Source organism: Mustela erminea, chromosome 4 (assembly GCF_009829155.1).
Source record: "Mustela erminea isolate mMusErm1 chromosome 4, mMusErm1.Pri, whole genome shotgun sequence".
NCBI classification, from domain to species: domain Eukaryota; kingdom Metazoa; phylum Chordata; class Mammalia; order Carnivora; family Mustelidae; genus Mustela; species Mustela erminea.
Window position 1 is genome coordinate 98350642 of NC_045617.1, and position 22904 is coordinate 98373545.

General features: G+C 45.7%; 1 long non-coding RNA gene across 1 annotated transcript; it reads left to right on the top strand.

Moving 5' to 3' along the window:
* Positions 1–2299: 2299 nt before the first annotated feature.
* LOC116588746 lies at positions 2300–15426 on the top strand. Its single transcript, XR_004285062.1, has 2 exons — positions 2300–3103; positions 14679–15426. It is a non-coding gene; the product is annotated as an uncharacterized LOC116588746 (long non-coding RNA).
* Positions 15427–22904: the final 7478 nt, after the last annotated feature.

Sequence of the window (22904 nt, forward strand, 5' to 3'; positions counted from 1 at the left end):
GAGTCTGCTTCTTCCTCTGCCCCTCACCCTGCCCATGCTCTCTCTTTCTTGATCTCTCTCTCTCTCTCAAATAAATAAGTAAAATCTTAAAAAAAGAAAATGTAAAGTATAAGTTTATATGGAGATAAGCCATTAAATTAAGACCACTTCCCTCCTTGATCCTAGATAAATCTCAGAAGAACTAAAAGATTGATACAACATTAAAAAGATGTTTTTCTTCCTATCAGTGGGGTGGCTGGTAGGTTTATATTTTGTTGTAGAGCTTTAGCAAACCTCTTTATGTGATTTACTTAACAAATATTTATTAGGCGCCCACTGTGTGCCTTATACTAAAGACAAGGGAAGAAATCAAAATGAGTGTAAACCTGACTTCCAAGAGTTTATAGTCTTGTGAATTCAAGATTTAAACATACACACAAAATATTGTGAAACAAACTTTAAAATGGTATAATGGTGGCATAGTCAGTGAAGTGTCCGCCTTCAGCTCAGGTAGTGATCTCAGGGTCCTTGGATTGAGCCCCGAGTTGGGCTTTCTGCTCAGTGGGGAGTCTGCTTTGCCCTCTCCCTCTGCCCCTCCCCACTGCTTGTGCTTCTCTCTCTCAAATAAATAAATAAAATCTTTAGGAAAATAAATAAGGGGTGCCTAGGTGGCTCAGTTGGTTAAGCATCTGCCTTTGGCTCAGGTCATGATCCCAGGGTCCTGGGATCGAGCCCTGCATCGGGGTCTCTACTCAGCAGGAAACTGTTTCTTCCTCTGCCTGCTGCTCCTCCTGCTTATACTCTCTCTCTCTCTCTCTGTGTGTCCAATAAATAAATAAGATCTTTAAAAGGAAGAGAGGGAGGGAGGGAGGGAGGAAGGGAGGACGAGTATAATGCTAAAGTGTATACAGACCTAAAACAAATACTTAACCCAGGTATGTTGGGACTGAGTCTTCCACGAGAGTAAAGATGATGTTGACTAATGTTTGGGACAAGTTATATGAATAAGGCAGAATTGGAGACAGACTGTGAATGAGTAGGATGAGCAGTTTTAACAACAGACCTTCACAACAAATGCCAGAATTAAATAAGAAACATTTTAATAGTGGGGTTGGAGAAAAATGTTTATTTCTTTCTATATTCTATAGCAACAGATTTCAGACCATGGTTTTCCAGTTGATGATTATCAAGAAACCCAAATTTACATTTATTTAACTTGTAGAAATCATACCAACATAAAAGTACTCTTTTTTTTTTTAGCATTACTCTTTTTAAATTAGGTTACCTATAAATGTGTGGTCTAAAGGACCGTTTAAAAAAAAAACAAAAACAAATGAACAAACAAAAATCCCTGATATTTCCTACTACGAGTGTATTCTCTCAAAATGACTGCTTTGTGCGCATGGCATTCCCCAGGGTGACCCCTCTACAAAGCACTGGATCCAGCCACAGGTTAATAATTAGTATTTCTGGAACACTCTGGACATTCCGGCTTCCATGCCTTTGCTCTAGCTCTTCCCCCATCTAGGAAAGGCCCTCCCTCACCCTTCGAGGTATGCAAGGCCTCTCTATCTTTAGGTGACAGCTGAAACCCAATGTCACTCATTAAGCTGTCACTCCCTGGGTCACCGCTCAACCATCTCTGCTTCTGAATGCTAATCGTGCTTATTTTCCGCACTATCATTTTGCGATTGTCATATTCTTTTTTTTTTTTTTTCCTAGATAGAAGTTCTAGTTCCGAAAGAACCCGATTACGTCTCTCAAGGAGGGGAACATGGACAGGTCCTTGCGTTTCCAGTGCTCAGCATGGTACATCAGGATTGGCAGGCGCTCACTAAATAGATGCTACTGAATCTAGTCGAGCCCCAAATGAGCCGTAGTTTCTAGAACTTCACTGCAGCCACCCTCCCATTTGAAAAATGGCCAAGATAAGTTACAGGCAGACTGAAATGACTGTGTCTGAAATGGGATGTATTGACACAGCCTAAAAGAAACCCAGTATAAAAGATGGGGATTCATTCACTTGGGGAAGAAAAAAAAATTGACATTCTCACTCTTTAAAATAATACATGCCTCATTTCAGTATATTCCATTAACAGAAGCATTAACATAGATTTGCCTATCTGAAAAGGGATTTAGCAAAAGACATTTATTTCTCCTTGCCGTGGGACAGCTGAAGAGGTGTAATTTAACAGCCTTCAGACGCCCGTCACTGTGGTGATTGAGGTGGACAAAAGGCATGGACATGACCAAGGCCCTTAAAAGACACAAACAGGTGGAGAGTGTGCTGGGGGTGGGCAGAGGGCTGGGGAGTACAAAAGGAGGAGGCTCGCTTGGAGAGCAGGGACAGGAGCAGGCAGAGGGTGCGGCTGGCAAGGAGTCGGGGGAGAGGAAGGGGGAAAAGACGCAGGTCTCAGCTAAACAGGGCACGAGAGGATGTAAGGCAACAATAGACGACAGACCTGAGAGAAAGACAGACAGACGAGTGGACAAAGCACAGGCGTGAGATGACAGACTGCTGGGGTTGGGGGTATATGTACAGGAAGACAAAGATGGTTCCTCTGTGTGTGACTAGAAGGATAGCGATTAAAAAGAGAAGAGTAAAAGGAAAGAAAACTCGGAGTAAGTGAGGAGACAAAATAAGGAAGAAGCACACAGGTACTAGTTAAATGCTTCGAAAATCACCAGGCTGTTAGGCTGAGCTGGAAGAAGCCCCACAGCCATACCCAGGAGGGGACCATCAGTTAGACAGAGGCAGGCAATTTAAGTAGCTAGCTACTGAGGTAAAAATGAAAAAAAAGAAAAAAAAAATAGAAGATGGAAAAGGTGAGAAGCAAGAGAAGGAAAACCCAAAGGAGACACTGGCCCAGAAACCTTTTTAACTTTCTGAAGAATCTTCAAGGCCCCAAACTAGGCCAAGATTCTGACTGACATTTCTGAGCTCACCAGCTGCTGTTTCCTTGAGAGAATTCTGACAGGAAGGCATAGAAATGCAAGCCAACACTGCCAGCTCTCAAAAAAAATAATAATAACAACCCATGCTCTAAACACCTCAATGGGACTGAAGCCTGCCAGGGAAGAAGGCACACAGAGGAGGAGGGACCCGCCTGCAACTTTTCCCCAGGTATGTACTGAGCTGTTCCCCCTGCTGCTTTCTCCTCTAATTGTCCTCTGGCCGTTCCTGCCTTGCCCATCTGTCTTGCTTTCTTTGTGAATTTTTGGGAAGCCCTGCAGGCGATCTGCTTCTGTCATCTGAAGCCAGCACGGCAGTGTCTATGCAAGCAGGTGAAGCTCCACATTCTGCTTATCACATGGGGGGCGGGGGGGGGGGGGGAGGACCGCTGGAATCCAAGCCCATCAGGCAGAGCTAGGTGAGGGGAAATAAACCGGAGGTATCACCCCTACCCACATTTTCAGTGCGTATGTAGGAATGATGTGTGGGCTCTGCTGTGTTTCGGGGGGGTGGGGGCTCGAAGCAAAGGCAGAGGGAAGGAGGGGGGGCGTGGAGGCAGGAAACACAGCTCAGCTCAAGGGGAGAGATCTGGCATAATCGCCCTAGGAGCCAGTCAATTACCTAAGGAAGAGCTTGGGTTTTCGGAGTGATGTATGAAAATCTGACAGCACATGACCTTGAACTTTCAGCATGTCTTTTCAGTGCCTTGGTAATACCCCCATTAAAACAGTGCCTTGGAATGTGTGTTGAAATTTCCTTCAAAGCAACTCAAAGGACTTTATTCTTAATACGTAATTTATCTCAAATATTCCGTCACTGAATGAGAGCGGTTTCTTCAGATGACCCCAAAGACACCCCCCATTAAAACAATGTGAAGTGTTAAATCTTTCTTAAAAACCAAGAAACTAAGTCCCTGAGCAATGTATTTCTTTGGAAAACTAGGACAAGAACCAGATTCTCTGACATGTCCCCTGGACATTAAGTAATTCTTACTACTCTCACTCAATGTAATATGTGCACTTTTTCAAGAGTTTTTGGATCTAAAGAGCTTTATCATTATTCGGTATTATTACATTATGTTATGTTATGTTATATAATCATTATGATCCCTCGGCAAATGTACTATGGGGACCTGTGACTCAGTGAACCTCCTGCTGGGCTGTCTTTCCCAAGAAAAACATTCATTTCATTTTATATCCGTTCTTCACCATACCCCACTTAAGGTTTGTCGGTTTGTCGGTAAGATCTGGGAGCCAAAAAGGCAATTCCCAGTAGTGTACAAGCCCTCCAGCTGAAAACTCTTAGTAATTTAGTAATTTGGCTACTTTGTAACTTTGCACACGGAGGCTTCCCTTCCTTCGGAGTGTTGACCATCAGTCTATACCCTCATGGGTGAAACTTCTTACAATCCTACCCTTAAAGAGGACTTACATTTTCCTGGCCTTTGTGTGGCTTTACTCCTTTTCCTTACCTCCGAATTTTGAGGAAGCTCAGCACAAAATGGCCAGTGCCTTGTGCTTGAGCTGTTCAGCCTCAGAAACATTAAACAAGATGACTGGTTCTCAAAGTAGTGTCCCCAGACAAGTAGTATCACCTGGGAACCATTAGGAATTCAGATTCTCAGATCCTCCTCCAGATCTCCTGAATTAGAAACTTGGGGGTTGGGGCTGGGCTTTCTGTGCTTGGGCAAGCCTGCCAGATGACTCTGATCTGCTCAATCAGGACATTACAATGTTTTGGGTTTTGTTTTTTTTTTTTAATTTTTTTTTAAAGATTTTGTTTATTTATTTGACACACAGAGAGAGAAATCACAAGTAGGCAGAGAGGCAGGCAGAGAGAGGGGGGGAAGCAGGCTCTCCGCTGAGCAGAGAACCCAATGTGGGACTCGATCCCAGGACCCTGAGACCATGACCCGAACCGAAGGCAGAGGCTTAACCCACTGAGCCACCCAGGCACCCCCAGGACATTACAGTGTTTTTTTGTTTGTTTGTTTGTTTTTAAAGATTTTATTTATTTGACAGAGAGACACACAAGTAGACAGAAGGAGAGGGGGAAGCAGGCTCCCCACTGAGCAGAGAGCCAGATGTGGGGCTCGATCCCAGGACCCTGAGACCACGACCCGAGCCGAAGACAGAGGCCTAACCCATTAAGGCACCCAGGTGCCCCCATTACAGTGTTTTTAAGTGCTGTTTCCCTTAACACACAGAGCTCAGATCTCCTACAGGTGTGACTCCACTTCCCTATAGAGATATCGCTTCCAGGGAGACCCTTCCACAAATAACCACCTCTCAGCCAGTGCTCTGTGTCCTTTGTCTGCAAAATAGGAGTATTTCTAATATAAGTGACTTGTGACAGCCCTGAGAACAGTACCTGCAGAGTGTTAAGTGAGGGGATGGTGGCCATGGTTTTCTCTGTTCTTGCCTTCCCGTGCAAAAGGCCTTCCCTGGGTGGTGTAGGGAATCATAAAGGAAGTAGTCAGGCGCCTGGCCCAAGGAGAGGAGGTGCGTGAATCTGAGGTACACGCAATGGGAACAACAAAGTAAGATGGGATAGGTGCCTAAGCACAGATCCAAACGGTAAGAACGAGAACAAGAAGAGAACAAGAGAGAGCTAGGAGGAAACTTTGCAGAGGATGTATCTTTTGAACCGGGGCTTAAAGAGAGAAAAATTTTAACTAGTAAAGATGGGCAAAGAGAAAAGAACATTCCAGGTGGGAGCTGAGCACAAGGAACCCTGGAAAGATAAGATCTTAGTGGGCTGGTATGGGAAAGAGTTATTAATGGGTGAGCCTTTCCTGTTGTAGAGAGGCATCACCTTGTGTCTGGGTCTAACCATTTGTCACCGTGTTTGTGAAAATTCTTCCTTTAATCCAAATGATACAATTTTCCTTAGACTGTTACAAAATGAGTCTTTCCAGAATTAACAATTTTATTACTTAAGCATCTCTCTCTCTCTCTCTCGAGCAGTATTAGGTCAATGTTTCTCAAAGTCCTCTGCCCACTGACAACAGAATAAATCGGAAGTGGTTGCAAAAATGCAGATTCCTGGACCCTGGCCCAGGTGGCTTATTTCGGTATCTTTGAGAGTAAGACAGAAGAATCTGCATTTTAACAAGCTCCCCTGTGATCCCAACATCCACTCAAGTTTGAAAGAGATGTTTCTGGAGCTCTTCTTTGCCAAATTTGCTAAGCATCACCTGGGAGTGCTTGTTAAAAATATGTACACCTGGCCTCTCCCCATGGAGATCCCAAGTCCATGGGAGTGAGGTGGAGGGAAAAGGGTTTTAATAAGTGCCTCTGTGACACTAAAGACCAGGCAAGGTTGGAAAACAGCGTGTGTTAGAATGAATGTGTGCTTTGGGTGTGAGAGGAACTCCAAGTCGTAGGTCAGCCATTTACCAGCTGTGTGATTTGGGTGAGCTTCTTAACCACTCTGTGCTTCCAAAATACTTAACCTGCTGGAGAGAGTCTTATCTTGTGTAATAAAATGTGCTTCACGAAATTACTGATTGTAACTGCTTTTAGTATAACATTGGCTCCCTCTCTAACCCTTGTTCATCTCACTTATAGTCCCAGCTCTGGCTCTCCAGTTCCGCTGAGAAGCCGGGCAAGGGCAACAGTGATGGTGAAAGGCCACTAGGACTCACCTCTGCAGAGAAAAAGGTGGCAGGATGCCTGCAGGGAGAGGAGATGGGCTCTTGGAGCTAGCCTTGCTCTTGGCTGCCCTGGGAAGTTCAAATGGGACTCATGCCCATGACTGAATCAACATCCAAAACTGGCCGGTCCTCTAAAAATAGCTAGCTGTTCTGGCTGAGCCTTAGGAAAAATAAGGTCCTATCCCGACATACTGCCCCATGCTTGCCTTAAAAGGAGGGGTCTCTGCTTTATTTCCTACTGCCTCAGCCAGATGATGGTAAGCCCCAAATAACTTGGCTTGTACCTTGATGAACTCGCTTCTGTTTCATGGACTGCTACTGAGGACAGCGTTAGGGATACCCATGCCTAAGGTCACAAGTGCTCAGACTGGAGAGCGGACGTATCTGTGTACACCAGCCCTCCTACAGACACTAGCAGGATCCTAATCCCCATAAAAGCAAGCACTGCTGGTTATATTTTAAGGAAAAAGAAAGAAAAGAAACAGTTACTGATGATTTACAACTTACAAGCCTGACGGTGGGGCAGAGAAGGTATAGGGAAATCTAAGTTCCTATATCAGATATTCAGAGCATGAGACACAGGCAGTTTTTCTGCAGAAAGTCCTGTTTTCCTTCTAGCAAAGGGCCGAATGACTAAGGATCTGTTGACAGAGGGCCAAGGCCTTGTGGCCAAAAAGGGAACAGTCTGAGCAATTCACTATATTCCTTTTTCCATAAAAATCCTGAAAATGAGACTGGGGCCCCGGATGTTCAGAACCTATAATGATTGTTAGCAGAAATGACACTGATGAATCCTCCCCCTTTGCAAATACTTTTCAGACATTTGAGAATGTCAAAAATTGTTTTTTAAAAAACAGGTGAACCAAAATTGCAGGGAGAAATATTTTTGATAATATTTAAGCTTTCTCAAGTATCTTAGAACTTTCCTAATAACAATTATTAGGCTAATGAAACTCTGGAAAGTCAAACAAATATAGGGATTCCCATGCAGTGGTTAGTTTGGGTTGCTGTCTTCATAGTAAGCATATATCAAATACTGGTAATCATATAAGGGACTAATCATTTATTAGACTTTCAATACTGCATTCACAGCCCTGTACATCAATCTCTTTTATTGAAGACTCCTGTTGAGGAAGCATTATTATTCTGACTTTACAGATAAGGAGTTGCTCAAGGTCACAGAGCCAGAAGACACAGATGCACAGATGCCCACACCGTGGTCTTCCTCCCTACAGCCCTCTGCCTCCCAGAAAGATGACATCATGTTACTTATATTAGTTAGTTACACTGTATTCTCCCTCTCCTAACCCTTCCCAGATTTGTCCCAAATCCGAAAGTCTTTCTGCTGATCATTAATGGGAAATCCCCATCCTCACTTCTCCGTAAAGCTGTGTCTGAGTCATTTATGTTCAAATGCTGCCCTGCTCAGTGAAAGAAATAAGGGGGAAAAAACTGTGATTGCGGCTTATGCTTTTGATGCTGTTTTTACTGTTACTTAAGTTCTAAAAGCTTTAAAAGGATGCTTGGCTTCCCAGGAACTAGGGAAAGGACAATTTACTAATTTAAGGCTTTGAACAATTATTTGATTACAGGGCAGAGTGAGGGAGAAATAAATCTTTTTTTTAATAACATGTTGAGTGACATTTTCTATTGTCATCAGTCTGTTCTCCTAAGAAACTCAAGACCCTCCCATGTGTTATCTCATTAATCTTCAACCCACTCTGTGGTGGGCAGATGGGGTTACACAGCTGTTTGCAGATAACTGGCATGGGATCTGATACAGGGACGAGGGACAGAAAGGTCACCAATATCATCCAGCACACAAGTGGCTAGATGACATATCCTCCCTCCCCATTCTTCCTTCCCCTGACTTCCAAAGTCAGAAGATTTGGACAGGTAGAACACTCAGTAAATAATGTGAAAAAAACCTACATCCAATTGCCGTATCAGTGCCCTTTGCCCTGTGCAAAATTCAGAGACATGTGTGTTTATATTCCCCATCCTAGATTTTTTTACTTCTAATCCTGCTGGGTCTGAAACATTTTTTTTTTTAAGATTTTATTTTATTTATTTGACGGAGAGAGAGATCACAAGTGGGCAGAGAGGCAGGCAGAGAAGCGGGCTCCCTGCTGAGCAGAGCTCAATCCCAGGACCCTGAGATCATGACCTGAGCCGAAGGCAGAGGCTTAACCCACTGAGCCACCCAGGCACCCCATTCCGAAACATTTTAATTCTGTTGCAGTTATTTCTTTCACTTTGTCTTTCCAGCCTACTCTGTGCTCCAACTTCCAATCCATTCCATGCATTCATTTCTTTCCTTGCATGATAAGTTAGATGATCAGGGAAAGTGTCATGAGGGTTTAGACAGCACATTCCAGTTTCAAACCTTCCCTTCAGGTTCAAATTTCTTTGTGCGTTCTAAGTTGAAAGAATTTAGTTTCCTGGACTCAAGAACAACCGAGTAACTGGTTATCCAAAGCTTTTTGTTATTATTTTTTTCCTGTAGATTTTGAAGAGAACTTTTAAGTAACCGTTTGACCATATAAGGTCGGGTATGATAAAGACAAAGAAATTCACACCCCCGTGAATTTAGCACTGGGTGAGCACTATCTTGGTTATCTCCCGTTGTTTCTCTAGAAATCTGTTTCTTTCACAATCTTACATGAATTAATCACCTTCTGGATCTCAGCTTACTCACGAATGACAAGTCTTTTAAAACGGGCTCTCTTAAATTCTCCGGACCGAAAACCCTAGTGGTCTTCTCTTCTGTGCAAACCCTCACTCTGCAAACCTACATGCGGAACACTTTGGAGGATCTTGATCTGACAGATTTTACCAGTTACAATGAAACCTTCCTCAGCTCATCAGTTCCCTGGTTCTCAGGAAGAGACCGGACTTCCTCCTCTCAGCCACATCTTCTCCTTGGCGCTGCTCTCCCTCCTCCCATAAGCTCTCTGATTGACCACCACCCCACACCTGCGGGAGGAAGAGGGCCCCACCTTCTCGCTCAGATGAAGCTTGCCTTTCACTCTGGGGAACAGCCATGTTTTCCAAGCAGGAACTTGTATAGCCATTGGACTGGATTAAATGGATGCCTCTCAAGACCAGCCAGGAAAGATTTTTGAATGGGGTGCTTAGGACATTTTCCTATTTTCCTGAGAAAAATTATGGTTTCTAAGCCGTCACTGTCAGCGGCGGCAGCAGCAGCAGCCCAAGTACGCCGTTGCAGAGGGATAAGTGTGTGCAGAGTGCAAGGCCCATAGTGCTTCTTTCCCTTTCTTCTTTCTCAACCTGTACCTCCCTGGCCTTTCTTCATGGGTTAATCAAGACTGTCGCTCCAAGCAGATTAGTTTTTTTTCTTTTTTAAGGATTACCATGTACATATATGTAAACCAATTTGTCTCCCTGACCCTTACCTGTGAAGCCAGATAATACTAGCTTCTTCATAGATTAGCAGCGAGGGTTTCAGAAGATTGTATTTGCAAAGCACAGAAAATTATCCCTGTCACAGGGTATACTTGGGCAGGTGGGGGGGGGGCAGGGAATGTTCTTATGTTTAGTACTTGTATAGTAGAGTTCATTAACTGCCTTTGTCAGTGCTGAGAGCCTCTAAACTTCTTTGGGGTACGATTCTACTTAGGACATCCTCCCCCCTTTGCTAGCAGAAAATGCCACAAAGCTAAAAACCCCATCTCCTTCCAGCTAGGGTGGCCTGTCGACCAGAGCAGCAAGACAGCTGCAGGCGTCCCTCACCCTTCCGCGGCTCAGGCCTCCCAGGCGGCAGGGCAGGTGACAGGCTAGGGGGAGCAGACGCCCCGCAGAAAGATCCTTCCCACAATGAACAATCGTGCTTGGAATGCTGCTCCTGGCAGCTGCGGCCCATCCTCGCGTGCCCACGACAACTGTAGAGTAGGTTGACACAGGACAGCCCACTGCATTTCCACGCGGGAGACGCTCTCCGTGCACATGGAGAACAGTTCTCTGCTGGATTCTCACCCTCTTTAAAAAAAAAAAAAAAAGTTTTTCCTTCGTGGGATTCCAAACATGAAAAAAGAATCCTATTGACCTATATAAAGCAGCAGTGATTCAAATAGTGAATAGTAGTAACAATCACAAGACCTTAACGGCACCAAAATAAGCCAGGGACACCACTCAGGTGCTATTTAGTTCCGGACAGTGAGGGAAGAAACTGGGCCCCCAAAAGCATTGCCATTCCCCCCACCATACTGTTCCAGGATGGTCTGGGGGCCACGATACCAACCGTACAGGTGGTCCCGCCTCTGTGCGTGTCCGTTTCGCAGGGGAGGTGAGGTGGGCGGGGCTGCATCTGGACAGAGGACTGGAGAAGCCAGGCGGGGGCCAGCACTGCTTCCCGAGGCCACATGCTTCTTTATATCCCCATATGGATTACGTTGCTATGGAATGTAAGGAAGTGTGTGGTTTCGCGAGTGCCTCTTCCGCAGGCCCACCCCAGCAGCCGGCGCAGGTTTGACTTCCTTCCTCACCGGGCTTTGCCCCCACAGGCATTCCCCCGTGCGTTCTGTCGGGCCCCTGTCCCACAGTCCCTCCCGAGGCTTCATGGCTTGGCCCAGCTGCAGGTCCGCTCATGGTTGTGCAGACCTTCCAGACCCCACTGCTAATGACCGTTGGCAGCAAGAGGCCACAACGCCTAAAGGTTTTCACACAGGCAGCCCTCACCCTCCAAGTTCCTCCCTCAAGTCATTTTGCTCCTGAAGCGAGAGCTTTCTAACCAAACTGAATTGTGATGCCTTCACATCCATCTGTATCGCTTACTTCCCTTTAAAACTACCATTGTCTCTGGCACTTGGTGCAGCTCAAGTCCTTTCCCTGGAGGCCAGCAGGTGCTGGGAGACTCAGGGGACAATCGCCTGGGTCCCCGGAAGTTCCCTGCTCTGCTACCTTTTCCCCTTCACATCCCAGCAGCGCTGGGTGAAGCTGCTTGCTGAAAAGGTCAGAGTACTCAGAGAGCGATCCACTCATCGAATTGGCTAAGTTCCTCTCTCCCCTCTTCCCTGAACTCCTGTGTTCTAGTTCTGGCCCTAGAGGTCCTTAACCCACCCACAGAAGGAGCTGGACTTGCAGAGTGAAGCTGGGGCATGAGTGAAGCTGGGGTGACACAGCAGTCACCCAAGGCTCCGGCCATCACATACCCCAGCATTCCAGAATGAGAGCGGAGGCCGAAAAGATCCTCTCCCTCACTTAACCCCGGCTGCAGGACAGCCTTGTGCCTTCCATGGCTCTGCTTCCTGCTGTTCGGGTGTGTTTGTGTGTGTGTGAGACAAGGGCTGGGCCACCCTGAATTTCTACCATGAGTTCTTAAGCAGAAGCACGGGATCTGGCAGATGCCTGCAAAGATGAACAGGATGCAGAGGAGGGGGCTGTGAGATAGGACTGAGAAGCAGCAAGAGAGGGCACGGGCAGAGGAGGAAACGGAAAGATGAACAGAGTGGCAGGAGGCAAAGGGCACCACCTCCTCTGACTGCTGCCGTGCAGCTGATGCCCCCCACTGCCTCTCCCAGACACCAGGCAGGAACCTAATGGCCTTCAAGGGCAAACAAAGAAACTGGGGGCCGTTGTGCAGGTGAAGCAGGATGTGAGTAAAGATAGGAGAGACGTGAGGAGTATCGTCCTAACTTGTAGAAATCACCCTGCGAGAGGTCTCTTCCGATTTGATGAGCAGGATATAAGTACAGCCTGGCTGCCCGCCCCCACATCCCACAGCTGCTAGTCCCTTGCTCTCCAGGAGGAACAAGGACAAGGTTAGCCAGAGGAGGAGCTGGTGGGCGTAGCCCCCAAGACTTCCATGTCATTGACTGGAGGTGGAGACAGAAGGTATGATGCCTGGCACAGAGCCAGCAGAATGCCCGTGAAGGCAGAGGGGACTCGGCACTGCTCCCCCATCCCCCACCACATTGTGCTTTTTTCCATCAGTTGCTGCATCTACGGGGCCTTGTTGACTGCACTGACTTCTGCCATCTCTCACTTATTTCAGACAGAACCCCCAAGCTGCCGTCCATTTGGCAGAAGTCCACTTGGCAGGGTAAACCAGTTCCTGATCGGTGGTTTTTTACACCTTAAGGTTTGAGATGAAAGTACTTGCAGCCGAGGGAAGGGAAATAGGGGAAGAATGGCCCGAAGTTGAGAGTGAAGCTTTTGGCCTCAAAAGCAGGCACGCATCTGCAACAACATGGATGGAACTAGAGGGTATTATGCTGAGCAAAAAAAGCCAATCAGAGAAAGACCATTATCATATGATCTCTCTGATATGAGGAATTTGAGAGGGGTTGTTGGGGAGTAGGGAAGGAAAAAATGAAACAAGATGAAACCAGAGAGGGAGACAAACCATAAGAGACTCCTAATCTCAGGAAACAAACAGAGGGTTGCTGGGGGGAGGGGGTGGGAGGGATGGGGTTGCTGGGGGATGGACATTGGGGAGGTCATGTGCTATGGTCAGTGCTGTGAATTGTGTAAGCCTGATGAATCACAGACCTGAACCCCTGGGGCAAATATTGCATGTTAATTAACAACAACAAAAAGGCACAATTGTCTCCAGGACTTTCCCACAATGCCTGGAAGTGTGTACTGTGCCAGGCACCTCACAAGTTGAGCACCTTTCTCAGGTTACCATTAAGTCTTACATGAGGAGACAAGGTATGTATGCTCCCCCACAGTACAGGTGTAGAGACTGAGGTTTGAGGAATTTTTGTAACTTGCCCAAAGCAAAAGACCCAGGAAGCCTCAGTGGGATTTGAACCCAGATAAGTGTGGCTCCCAGCCCACATGCCTTCCTCTCTATTACTCTTCTCATCAGGGAAAGGAGATTAAAAGAAGGCAAGACTACCCCAAGGGAAGAGGACAGCCTTCTGGCATTCTTCAAGCTCCCCTCTCTGCCTGCATCTTCCCCTCCTGCTCAAGTACCTCATGACAATTGACAGGTTGCCTGTCTGGGGAAGGTCTCCTTCTCAATCAGTGCCCTGCCCGCTTGATCACACTTCCCCAGAAAGAGGCAGAAACCCGTGGGTACCTCTGTGACTCCAGGGGTTTTCAAACTTCATCCTCAGAGAATCACCTGGAGGGCAGGTCCCACCAATGTCTGTGCCCACCCCCAGGGTCATAGCCAGGTAAACGTCTCTTCCTCCACAAGGCCAACGTACAAGTTCTCATGCCCTGGAATCCAGACTTCTTCTTTAGAAACTTCAAGAATCAAGGATTTCCCCATCTCCCTTGAAAAACTCTTTTGTCACTCCTAGCCATTTATCACACCAAACAATCTCAATGCCTATCGCTAGGAGAACGAATAAATACATTGTAATATATTCACGGAGTAGAAAGCCATCAACAATGAAAATTAATAAGTTATAGCTGCCTCATCAATATGGATGAATGTCACAAATATCATTTTAAGTGAAAATACCAAGTCATAGAGGAATGCCTGTGGTATGGTACCATTTTACAAAAAACAAGCGATATATTGTTTAGGAATAAATGCATAAATGATAAAAACTATTTAAAAAACACTTAAATTTTTTTTTTAAAAAGGAATTCAGAATAAGCATTGCCTCTGGGGGAAACTAAAGAGATAAATTGGAAAATGCATTCGGGAAGCCTCAATAGCATTAAGGAAGATCTTTTCCTAAGGTAGACAGTTATTTGTGGTTTCTTGGGTAGATGGTTGATTTATCATTATGTGTCATAGCTTACATATGTATGACATGTATTTTACAAATACATCATATTTGAATTAAAAATTCAAATTTTATTTTAAAAATTAAAGTGTAATCTTACATTCAGAAGAATATAGGCCAAAATGTTACATTTATTTTGGAAGATGGGAGGAGAGAGAATTATGGAAGGCTTTCATTTTCCAAATTCTATAATTCGATACCATTTTAGTTATTCACAGTGTTTATATTTGAAAAAGTATAAGGATCAAAGGCAGAAAATGAAACAAAGTTACTTGATGCAAAGTACAAATTACGTGTAGCTTTCACAAGCCCCATGGAAGAGTGTCCTGGGTGTGGCAAGCCACCAGGATTTGATTCATGCTAATGCTGATTCTCTCTGTTGCAGGCTGGCACAACCAATGCTTGGAGGTACCAAGGGATCCTCACACTGGAGGCTACGGTCACCTCCCAAGGGAGCTGCCCCCTGCTCTGGCTGGTCAAACGGAACCAAGTCCGTCTTCCTGAGAGGTTTGGTCCCCTTCAACCAGCTACAGCAGGGCTGGCAATGTCCAGTCCTTGGAGAGACAGAAGAGGTTCACCTGAAGCTGAAGTTATTTACTAATGCTTTCCTTAGGGAAATGACTCTGATTTTGTCACACACTCTCATGCTCCCAGGAAGGGAGAAGGGAGGAGCCCTGGGTTCCAAAGTGAGCAAGATTTTCATGCTCAACACAGAGAGCTCTGTGCCCTTATACCCACAACCAGACCCACTCTTGTGCTCTTGACACACACAGTCAGTAAAGATTTGGAGGAGGGAATTCGTGCCAACCAAAGGAAGAGTGTGGGACCTAGAAGACAGGGCTCCTGCTTACATGGGGCTAGCAGTCTAAGTAAAGAAATTAGACATACAAATACGTCACAATTCAATGGAATCGCAAGTCCAAGCTCAGCTAGTTCCAAGACACAATTCTTCTCACGTAGCCCACCAAATATGCCTGGCACATGGCACGCTGTCAAACCTCCACGCATCCATTCATTCCAAGATACCTATTCATGAAGCAATATACACATGACTCCGTTTCCTGATCTATAGAATGGGGATAAGAATCAAACCACCTACAACATATGGCTTTGTGTGGAATGCAATGAGAATACATATAAAGGAGTTAGAAAACTCTCAATAATTTTTGCCTGTTATTAAGGGGAATATCCTGATGTGTCTTTCTTTCAAAATTTGTCTTTGACAGGGCACCTGGGAATGTGCCTGGAACTTAGCTGGAGCTCAGTAACATTTGTTGTTTGAATTCCAGAAGCAGGTGTGTTCACATGTTGTGCTCTGACACGGTGTGTGCTCATGATGCCAAGAGGCCACCACGCCTCCACACAAGGGATGTGGTGATTATCTGCCCATGCCTTGGGGTTAGGGACACCCAGGTTCGGATCCTGCCCCCTCTCACTTTGTTGTTCTGCAACAGCCTCTCTAAAATTTAGTTAACATTGAAGAAACCTTAGTTTCTTCATCTGTAAAACGGGAACAAGTATACTTAAAGTTGATTGAAGGATTTGAAAGGTAATGTTTACAAAGGGCCAAATAGAAGGCCTCAAGAAATAGAAGGTGGTATTGTTTTGCTATTGTAGTATGTGGCAGTAGCTCAAGGACAAAATTGCATCCACAGGAGCCTGACAAGGGGAAGATGAGAGTTTTAAAAATACAATTAAAAAGAGCTCAAAAAATACATAAAACCTCATGATAGGGTCTTCTTATTTTCCAACAATTTTACTATCATGTAGCGTGTATTCATCTTTACATGTGTTACAAGTATGTAAAAAAGAGTTATTTTTAAAAAGTGCTTCATACATGAGACCGATACTCTTACCTTGAAGAAATATGCTGCCTGAAAAGCCTTCATCTCTGAGCAGCGCTGAGATGCTGTCTGTAACCACGTGTCCCCTGGAGTATATGTACTCCTCTGGAGTGCGTATTCCAAAGGTGTGGAGTTTAGACGGAAGCACGGGAGCCAGAGTGCCTGGGCTCAAATCCCAGCATTCCTGCTCACCTTCCTGCCCCACCAGCTGTGCCACTTTGAGCTGGTTGCTTGGCCTCTCTGAACCCCCATTTCCTCCTCTGTAGAATGGAGATATCAATAAGGGCATCTACCTCATAGAGTTTTCGTGAGAATGAAGTAAAAATACATGTAAATGTATAAAACTAGTGCTGGGTACATAATAAGCTTTAAAGGGTTTTTATCTTTGACAATGTACCTGAAATGTTCCTGAAACTAAATTGGTGTTCAATAAACACTTCTTTCACAAATCACCCTCTTTTTTTTTTTTTTTGGTATGCTAAACACAAACTATGGGATCATATAATTTCTAGCTCAACTATTTCTAATTATCTCTTTCTTCTTTAAGATTTCATTTATTTATTTGGAAGAGAGAGGGTCAAAGGGAGAAGCAGACTCCTCACCAAGCAGGGAGCCCGATGCAGGACTCGATCCTGGGACTCCGGGATCATGACCTGAGCCAAAGGCAGTCGTTTAACCGACTGAGCCACCCAGGCACCCCTGTTTATCTCTTTAAACATAGCACCCTGGTGCAGACCAGTAGTAAGGGATGAGACGCCGGCCATCCCTGTCTCTCCAGTTCTGCAGTGTGATAGGGCTGCCCTGCCCCCGAGCTAGATGCACGCTTCTGGGGGGAGCACCGGGGGATATCTGAAGCACAGTGATAAACTTCTGAAGCAGACACCCAGAAGAACAGAAGGGTTAAATGATGTGAAAATCAATATGACAGAGTCAAAGACTCGATGCACTTGACAGGAAAGGACCTTTCCCTGTGGGAGAGCAGAGGTCCTGTCGGTAAATTTGAGATGATCCATGGCAGGCCCAGGTGGTAAGGAGCTAAAGACAGAGCCACTTTCACATTTGGGATTTTATGGCTAAACTACCTGATGAAACTGGACAGGACCATGTAGGTCTAAGATAAATAATGTCCTCCTCTATGTTAGGAAGAAGCAGTCCACATATCTTGACTTGTGGCCACCCCCACCTAACTGGGTGGTTTGGGAAGCAACTCTGTCCCTATGGCAGGTCATAGGTCTTCTAACAAGGGTCAGAGGACCCAGGGTAAATATGACCATCCAAATTCCCACAGCCTTGTCCTTGACCACCCCACAGGATGAAAGCAGTTCTAACCACAGCCCGCAGCCAGACCCAAGATTCCATACTGGCCCCATGTCTCCAACCCCAGGAATACATCTGCACTGCAAGCTTCTGTCTGATTTTCAGAAAACTAGAGGAGACACACAGGTATCTCCGCTCCTGCTCACCACAGAAAAGAAAGGCAGGACCCTTAAGAAAATAGGTATTTTCTGCCAAGTTTGAATGTTCCTGATAACTTTGCCCCAAGCTCCCATAAGACCAAACTCTGCATTTTAGTCAAGGATCCAGCTCAGTCACAGAGTCAGGGCATCGCGCCCTAGGTTCACTCTTGCTCTTCCTGCCACAGCCCGTTTTCGGGGCAGAAATCTAGGTTAAGCCACCCAGCAGGGCATGTGGTTTTGCTTTTGCTGCTGTGTCCCTTCCTGAGCGTTCCTGTAGAAACATCATTCCTGTGCCAGGAAGAGGCAGCACATGACCTCACGGTGGCCATAACTGACTAGTCTGGGTCCCCTTCAGAATGGATCCCACCCCCACATCTGGCATGCGCTATCTCGAAGAGGGAAAAAAATGATAGCATGAAAAGTGCTGAAGGAGCTCTCCCCCAATTCCAGGAGTTGGTGGAAACAGAGCTGGGGCTCTCTATCTCGCTGAAAGTCAGAGCACACAGGAAAATGCCCTTAGACGAGGTTCATCAAAGCTTTCTTTTTTCTTTTTAAAGATTTTATTTATTTATTTGAGAGAGAGAGAGAGAGAGAGAGCAAGTGAGCATAAGCAGGGGAAGCTGGAGAGGGATAGGGAGAAGCAGGCTCCCCGCTGAGCAGGGAGCCCAATGCAGGGCTCCATCCCAAGACCCCAGGATCATGACCTGAGTCGAAGGCAGACATTTAACCGACTGAGCCACCCAGGCATCCCTAGCTATTTAAAGTTTTTAATGAAAAACAGTAGTGCTCTGCCCCATCCCCAGTTTCTACTCCAAGAATGGCACCCATGTTTAAAGCAATCAAAAAGATTTTTTGGAGAAAAACATAGGTCATTGGATATAGGTCCTTCAAAATGCAGTTTGGGAATGTTCTGTGAGTCAGGGCATCCTTGCTGTGAACATAACCATTACTTAGGGCAAAGCCTGATGGCTCCTCAGAAGGCAGGGCTGAATCCTGGTACTGACTCCCCACCCCCACCCCACCACCCCCTGTGGAGGAACCCTTGAATCCCTGCAGGCAGAAGGAACTAGGAGGGGGGGGGGGTGGAGTCCCTGCAGAGGCCTCTCTCTCCCTCTCTGTCCGAAGCCCAGTGTGGACCTTGCTGTGACCATCCTACCTCCCAAGAAAAGAAGCTTCAAACACATTCTTGACAGAAAGTTCCTATTGAAAACTCTTCGTCAGGTCCCCCCGAAATCACCCCTACTATGTAAACCCATTTCCTCTCAAGTTTTTCTCTGGAGAAACCAATAACAGCTGCCTATCCATCCAGCTCCACCCCCAAATTTTTTAGTTCTTTCATCATAGAAGGCTAATAAGTAGGTCTCACATACTTATAGACTTTTCACCTAAAATATTGGAATTCTTGCTGTCTTCATAGGAAAACATATTGTTCTAAATAAAAAGTACATTAATGAGAACACACTTAGAAAATACAGGAGCACAGGAGTGCACAGCCCGAATTTCTGGATAATTCCATGGTTTGTCTCAGGGTCTATGCCCAAGCAGTATTTTCCCTCGAAATGTAAATCCTTCGACAGGCTTTTTCTGTTAGCAAAGATGCGAGGTCATTTTAAGGGGGACAGGTGGAGATCAATGTGAGAGAAATCATTTTATATATCTTGAATGTTGCCATTTAAGATTTTTCACATTAGCCTGAGTACCTTACATTTTACTATGGTCATTCTGAAGCAGCTTGTTTGACTCCAGTCATGTTTGGATGCTTAATGCCATTTCATGACTTTTTAAGAACAAACTATTAAATAAGTGATCGACTTTTCCTTACTACCAAGTTACGTGTATAGCCACACTCACCCCTCCCTGAACCTCATCCTACTCCAGATCCTACCCTGTCTCTGAACTTTCTCCAATCCCAGATTTCTATCTACCCCTATGGAGTCATTAGGGGAAGAGGGATGCAATGAAGGTGATGTAGGCAGGTTTCTTGGTAACTTATTCTTCTAAAAAAAAAAAAAGTTAAATGTTCAGGGTTCCTCTTTCTTTTCTTACTGGAATATATCAGTGGCCACATCGGAATGGTTTTTCAAAATATTCCTTCAGTCAACACATCCACAAGGGGGATTAGGGCCCAGGGCCACAGAAGGTACCTGAAGGAAGAAATCCCAATGCTGTTAGACAGCAACTGAAGTCTGCATAGTGGTATCCCCCAAGGGAATCTGCGTACCTTTTTCCCTTTATTTTTTAGGTTTTGCGGGGAGAGACTACTGGTCAGAAGAAATCTACCCAGTGACCTACCATGAGCTCATGGTGATGTCCTTGTTACTGCCTGACCCTGCCTGACTCATCTGTTGAGCATATGTAGTGGTCCTCACGACCTCTGTCTCTCCCATCCGTCCCCCACCTCCACATCCTCTTCCCAAGGCAGCAACTGTGGACACCTTAGAGAACTGGAAAAATGCTATCCCGGAAGAACAACCAGCTGTCGACTGCCTTTTCTGAACGCAACCCCCCCAGGAAAGGGCACTCGGTAAAGCATGTTAGTCAGAGCGACCCACTGTTCTGCTTGACTTGTCCAAACTGGACTGCCACACAGTGACAAAGGGCATATGCCAAAATAAAACACTCACACTCTGCAACAAAGTAAACCTTTCTCCCCTGCCTGTGGCATGAGACCAGCCCCCCTGACCCCAACACACATGAGCACACGCATATATAGTGTAGAGAAATAAAGTCCAGAGATGAGAAGAGAAAGGGAATCCAAGGGGCTCGATCTCACAACCTGAGATCATGACCTGAGCCGAAATCAAGAGTCAGATGCTTAATGAGCTGAGCCAACCAGGAAAGGGATGTATTTTTAAATACTGAGAGCAAACACTGTATTCCTGGGTTGTAGATCTTCCAAATACATCACTGCACACTGGTTCCTAAGTGGGAGGCAGTAACACTTTCTCAAAACTCCAATTCTCAAATTGCTACAGTGTAGCATGTTTTGATTTGATCCACAGAAGTACTTCTTGATAGAGAAGGATTTCTGAAAGATCTCCAGGGAAATGGACTGGGGTGGGGCGGGGGGACTATGAAGAGGCACACACTTAAAAAAGGAAAATCCAGTTGAAGAGTAAACACTAAAAACTGCCATATAGGTTACTTGCTTTAGATATTTCTTTTACCTTATTATCTTTTCTCACTTCTCTTCCCCACTCAGTGCCTCTTCCTCATTGTGTTCCCCTCTCTGGACTAATGAGACCCCCTACCCCCCCACTCCCCATCCCCCACCCACCAACTCCACCCCACGACCCCATCCCACACTAGCCTCAATCCTGCAGTCTGAGCCTCACCCCCAGGTTCCCACAGAGCCCTCGGTCCTGCAGTGATGTGCAGGAATGTCACCAAGCTTCAAACCCACCACCAGAGTGAAGCTGAGCCAGGAACTCTACCATCTTATCAGCTTAAAGGGGAAGGAGGGCAAATAAGGCTAGATCAGGAAAAGCCAAAAGTGTCTGGGGAGTGAGAGCTAAGCCAAGCTGAGCATTAGCTAGGGCTTCTGCAGAGCACCCGTTGTTTCCATGGCCCTCAACAGAGACATGTGTTTGCTTGTCATTTATGCCATTTCAGCTTCTCCCAGTGAACACATGCAGTACGTCCTTGAGTTTTGCAGTTTGGGTTCTTTGTGAGCAACTCTAAAAGTCCACGATGTAGTGATTCATAGCTCTTCTGAGACAGGAATTTGTGCTCCCTCTCTGAGGCTGGTGTATGGAAGTGAGTCATTTAGGAAGTGAGTAAGAGCCAAGGGGCTTCCCTGCACCTGCCCCATCAGCTTGGGGGTTCTCATTTCTTCCACAGTCTCATGTAATCCTCACAACAATTTAGGTGTCTTTCTCTCCATTTAAAGACAATGAAATGACAAAACCAGGTACTTGAGATTTAGGTTGTCTCACAGGTTCTGGACAGTTCGAGACAGAGTCAGAGCAGAGTATGGGATCTGAAATGTGTACACAAGAGAAGTAACCCAAACCGGGAAAAGATGGTCACTGCCATCGGGCATTGAACTTCACCAGGAGCATCCTCACAGCCAAGGTCATGGGGAAATATGGCACAGTTCAACAAACTCAATAGCCTAACATTTCAATCATCAATGCTATTGCTTAAGATATCATACGTATTTGCCTGGTAGACAGAAATCTGCTGAAAGAAATTCCTTCATTGTCTGCTCTATTTTTAGGACCTTCCATTACTTTTTTTTTTCCCCTCTCTCTCTTAAGTAGGCTTGAACTCGCAACCTCGAGATTAAGACCTGAGCTGAGATCAAGTGTTGGACATTTACCTGACTGAACCTCCCAGCTGCCCCCAAGAAATTCCTTCGATGAGCTGGGACACCATCAGGGTTCAAATTTTTCTGACTCACTGGAATCTGGCAGGCCAATCTCCCACTCCACCTCATGCTAATTCTGTAAGGTTTTACAGGCGAGATACACACAACACCAGGCAAGATGGGCGCAAGGCAAGGTTTATTAACGGCGCCCTATGGTGCCCTCGTGAGAGGTTCCCCAACTCCAGAAAGGAGTGTGGGGGAAGTTGCACCCGAGAGGGTGTCCAGTGGGTTTTTTATTTGGGTTAAGACAGCGCATAGGGGGGCGCCTGGGTGGCTCAGTGGGTTAAAGCCTCTGCCTTCGGCTCAGGTCATGATCCCAGCGTCCTGGGATCGAGCCCCGCATCGGGCTCTCTGCTCAGTGGGGAGCCTGCTTTCTCCTCTCTCTCTGCCTGCCTCTCTGCCTACTTGTGATCTCTGTCTGTCAAATAAATAAATAAATAAATCTTTAAAAAAAAAAAAAAAAAAAAGACAGCGCATAGGTTCACAGCCATATAAGGGAAGGTATTCGGGGCGTGGGTTCACAACTACATATGGTAAGGTATTTGGTGCTTGGAGGGTTCGGGGAGTCCTGATGTTCCTGTTTCCTGCATAGGTATTGGTGTACTAATGGTGACATTTCCCTGGCATACGTCCTTGCGGCGGGAGAGTCATGGGTAAAGGAAGACGGCATCCTGGAAGATGACGGCCTGGCGGCCATTTTTATTGTTCCTCCTGCATTCCCAGAGCTGCCAACCCAACAAATACATCTATACCACCAGAATCTACATTCTCAGATTTATTGAAAAGTACTAATTTTTAGTATTATTTTCCTTAAAATAAGAACAGAATGGTTTTCAATATACCAAAAAATGTGTATCTAAATAGAGGGCCAAGAAAAGAAACAGGACAGTTCACCAATATCCAACATGATAAATAATTACAAAAATCTCCAAGAAGCATAT